Genomic DNA, 4,368 nt, shown 5'->3' on the forward strand with positions numbered 1-4,368 from the left:
TTGAGTTCAATGCCTTCCGAGTGCTGGGATTAAAGGCACGCGGCACCGCTGTCCATCCCATTTTTGAGACAGGGTCTCATGTAGTCCAGGCTGCCTTTAAACTCCTGTGTAGCTGAGGGTGAGTTTGCATAATGTTTTGATTTTTTTGTTTTTGTTTTGTTTTATTTGTTTTTTGTTTTTTTTGGTTTTGGTTTTAGTTTTGTTTTTTCCAGACAGGGTTTCTCTGTAGCCCTGGCTGTCCTGGAACTCACTCTGTAGACCAGGCTGGCCTCCAACTCAGAAATCCACCTGCCTCTGCCTCCCAAGTGCTGGGATCAAAGGTGTGCGCCACCATGCCAGGCTCTTGTTTTGTTTCTTTGAGACAAGATCTCTCTATGTAGCTCTGGCTGCCCTGGAACTCTATAGACCAAGCTGGTCTGGAACTCAGCGTGATCTTCTGGCTTCTGTCTCCCAAGTGCTGGGATTAAAGGTGTGGGCCACTACTGAGGCCTCACGATTTTCTTGTCTCTACCTCATCAATACTGGGAATCCATAAATTATATTCGCTAACATTCATCATGTTCCAGATTTATTTTAAAATTAGAACAAACTTTTATTCATTTTCCGTTTTGTACACACACACACACACACACACACACACACACATTTATTTTCTTTGAATTAACTAACAAACATCATATGTATTTACCATGCATAATATATTGATTTAAAATACGTATACATTATGGAATGGTTCAGTGATGCCAATACCTTGTGGGCTTATCATTTTTTCTTTTAGTTTTTACATTTTAAACATTAGTTATCTGAGAGTTTCAAGTTTCATTCTACATGTTTTGACCATATTCTCCCTCTCAACTCTCCTATGATCCTCTTTCCCTTCCCTGGCCACCTCAATCTGGGATTTTTATTTTGTTTAATTTAATTTAATTTAATTGTTTTTCAAGACAGAGTTTGTGTAACAACTCCAGCTGTCCTGAGACTCACTGTCTCATTTTGTAGACCGGGCTGGCCTCAAACTCAGAGATCTGCCTGCCTCTGCATCCTGAGTGCTGGTGTTAAAGGCATGTGCCACTACCACCCCTACACACTTTTTGTTGGGAGACAGGGTCTCAGTGTGTTACCCAGTCTGTCCTTGAACTGGATGTCCCACCTCACCCTCTCAAGTGGTAGGCAATGCACTCTTTAGCTTTCATCACAACTGTTAGGCGGATAGAGTACATTTTGACTTTTTACCGGGTCCATGGTATATATATATATAGATGCTTGCATAGGCACAGTGAATGCTGCAGGCACACAGTTTTTGTCCCAGCATAACGAGGATTCCATTTCTTTTCATTTTCTTGTATCCTAGGTTGGCCCCAAACTTGCTACGAAGCTGAGGATGACCTTGAACTTCTAATCCTCTGTCTCCAACGTCAGAGTGCAGGGTTTTAAGCATGTTGTGCTAACACTCAATTTTGTGTGGTTCTGGGAAATGAACCAAAGGCTTTGTCCATGCTAGGCAAGCACTCTACAGACTAGGCTATATCTCCATTCTGGAATTCTGCTTTGTCTTTGTGTCTGTCTGTCTGCCTGTCTATCTGTCTTCAGTGCAGGGGATTGAACCCAAAGGCTTCCTTGAGCGTGGTAGACGAGTGCTTTACCCCTGAGTCATACTCCAAGCCCCTCACTAGGGGATTCTAGGCAATCTCAACCACTAAGCAACACCCCTAACACAAAGTTCCATTTATTTTCTTTTAAAGTTTATTTCACGTGTATGTGATACATGGGTGTATGGGTGATGGCACATGCATGCCATGGTGTGCTTGTGAAGGTCAAAGGACAACATTTGGATGTTGGTTCTCACCTTTTACTGTGGGTTCTATAGATTGAACTCAAGTTGTCAGGCTTGCACAGAGTCTTGGTTCGGGTTCCGATTGCTGACCAAAAAGCAAGTTGGGGAGGAAAAGGCTTGTTTGACTTATACTTCCACATCACTGTTCATCATTGAAGGAAGCCAGGACAGGAACTCAAACAAGGCAGGAACCTGGAGACAAGAGCTGATGCAGAGGCCATGGAGGGATGCTGCTTGCTTACTTGCTCCAAGAAAGGCTGCTTTCTTGGAGAACCCAGGACCACCAGCCTAGGAAATGGCACCACCCACAGTGGGCTGGGCCCTCCCTCCATGAATCACTAATTAAGAAAATGCCTTGTAAGTCGGGCAGTGGTGGTGCACACCTTTAATCGCAGCACTCAGGAGGCAGAGGCAGGTGGATTTCTGAGTTTGAGGCCGGCCTGGTCTACAGAGTGAGTTCCAGGACAGCCAGGGCTATACAGAGAAACCCTATCTCAAAAACAAAAACAAAAACAAAAACAAAAACAAAAACACAACAAAAAAAGCCTTGGGAGGTATAGAGGCATTTTTTCTCAATTAAGGTTCCCTCCTTTCAGACACCTCTCGTTTGAAGTAAGACTAGCCAGGACACATAGTAAGCACCTTTATTGGCTAAGTCATCTCATTGGCTCATAGCACACCATTTCTAATCAGGTCTTGTGGATGTAGAATGAAAGCTACTTAACATGGGACTATAGTGAATTACAGGCCTCACAGGAGTGGCAGAATCTATGGGGCCTTTTCACTCAGAGAATTCTCTATTTCTATGACCTGCACTGTACAGGTTTTCTAGCATTCTAACCCAATACCCGAGGAAGCCAGCTTAAGGGAGGAAGGGTTTATTTTGACTTATTTTGACTCACGATTCGAGGGTCACAGGCCATGGTTGGATGGCCCTATTGCTTTGAACCATGGGGGCTGCTGAACACCTTGGTGGAAAGACATGATGGAATAAAGTTGTTTACCTCATGGCAGCCAGGAGAGAAGAGAGAAGACAGGACGGGTGGGGGAGGGGCAGAAGCACACTCTTCAAGCACATCCCTCCAATGACCCACCTCCTCCAAGCAGGCCGCAACTACTTATAGTCCAGACAGTTTATCAGTGGATTAACCCGTTATTAAAGTTAGCACCCTCATTAGATCCGGTCGTCTCTCACTAGCACTAACATCTGGAGACCAAGCCTTCACTATATGAGCCTTCTTAGGGACAGCCCACATCCAAACCATGGTGCTGGTCCCTTCCTGTTCTCTTATATACAACCTGTAGTTGTCACCTTCTGACATGGCTCCTCTACCTCCTGGCAGTCCCTTTTTCTTGTGATCTTTTCCTCACTGGGATAGGTCAGATCTGCTTGTGCACTGGCCTCTAAGCAACAAAATCAACAGAAGCGATAGGATGCCATTTTGATGATAGGATGCCATTTTGATGATTTGATTATGAAATATCGAGGTTTCTGTCTGCCTGTTTGTCTTCCTTTTTCCCCCAGCCCCCCAGCACCTGCCTTGCTCATGCTGAGGAGACAAGCCATCATTTTGGGAAGATCAGATGGCTTGGGACTGAGTGGGTAGTTTCACGGCCACTGCGGTCACAACCCTGAGACAATTGTCCATCGAAGGCAGAGGTGAGTTAAGATCAGAGCATGTGAGCTGGCTTTGAACCTGGTTCTTCTGCAGGGGGACTGAAGTGAAACCTTCTAGTTCTTTGGAAAGTTAGTCACATCAAATGATGTCTTGCTGGGGCACACAGGTGAAAGGATGTCTTGCTAGAGCCAACACATGCAAGGATGCTTGATGAAGAAGTATAAATATGAGCCCACAGTAGGAAGTGAGCACTGAGCTTTGGTTGGATTTGCTCCCCTCCACTATTCTTTGCTAAAGACACACACAGTACTGGTTTGCTTTATATAGCGTTGTTGAGCTCAACTTGTGATAATGCTGCCATTGAGAGAAACTCGCCAAGAACAGCTTGTGAGGTGCCTGTGGCAGCTTGCTGCTTTTGCGGCCTTGTCTCAGGTCAGTTGGTGAGCCTGGAGGTTTCTTCAGGATTGAACTACAGTTGCTGGTTGGTGCCTAATGTCTGCTAGCTGAAAGGACTGGACTGTAGCTGCTAGTTTGTTCCTGGTGTCTGCAGCTGCTGAGTCCTATTTGGTGTTTGCTATGGGACTGCACTGCTGCCAAAGATCCAGCTTGCCCCCAAGGACTTATTGCTGAACAGGCTCATTCCCCCATATCCTAATAATGTTTCTCTTCTACTACCTCTGCTAGGTGGTTGGCTAGAGCAGAGGGTGAACCCTTATTAAAAGTAGACTGCAAAAATTTTATGTCTACAATGGACCTTAAGAGTATGGCATTGGGGCTGGTGAGATGGCTCAGTGGATAAGAGCACCCGACTGCTCTTCCGAAGGTCCGGAGTTCAAATCCCAGCAACCACATGGTGGCTCACAACCATCCAAAACAAGATCTGACTCCCTCTTCTGGTGTGTCTGAAGACAGCTA

The sequence above is a fragment of the Mus caroli genome, chromosome 5, assembly GCF_900094665.2.
Source record: "Mus caroli chromosome 5, CAROLI_EIJ_v1.1, whole genome shotgun sequence".
In the NCBI taxonomy this organism is placed as follows: domain Eukaryota; kingdom Metazoa; phylum Chordata; class Mammalia; order Rodentia; family Muridae; genus Mus; species Mus caroli.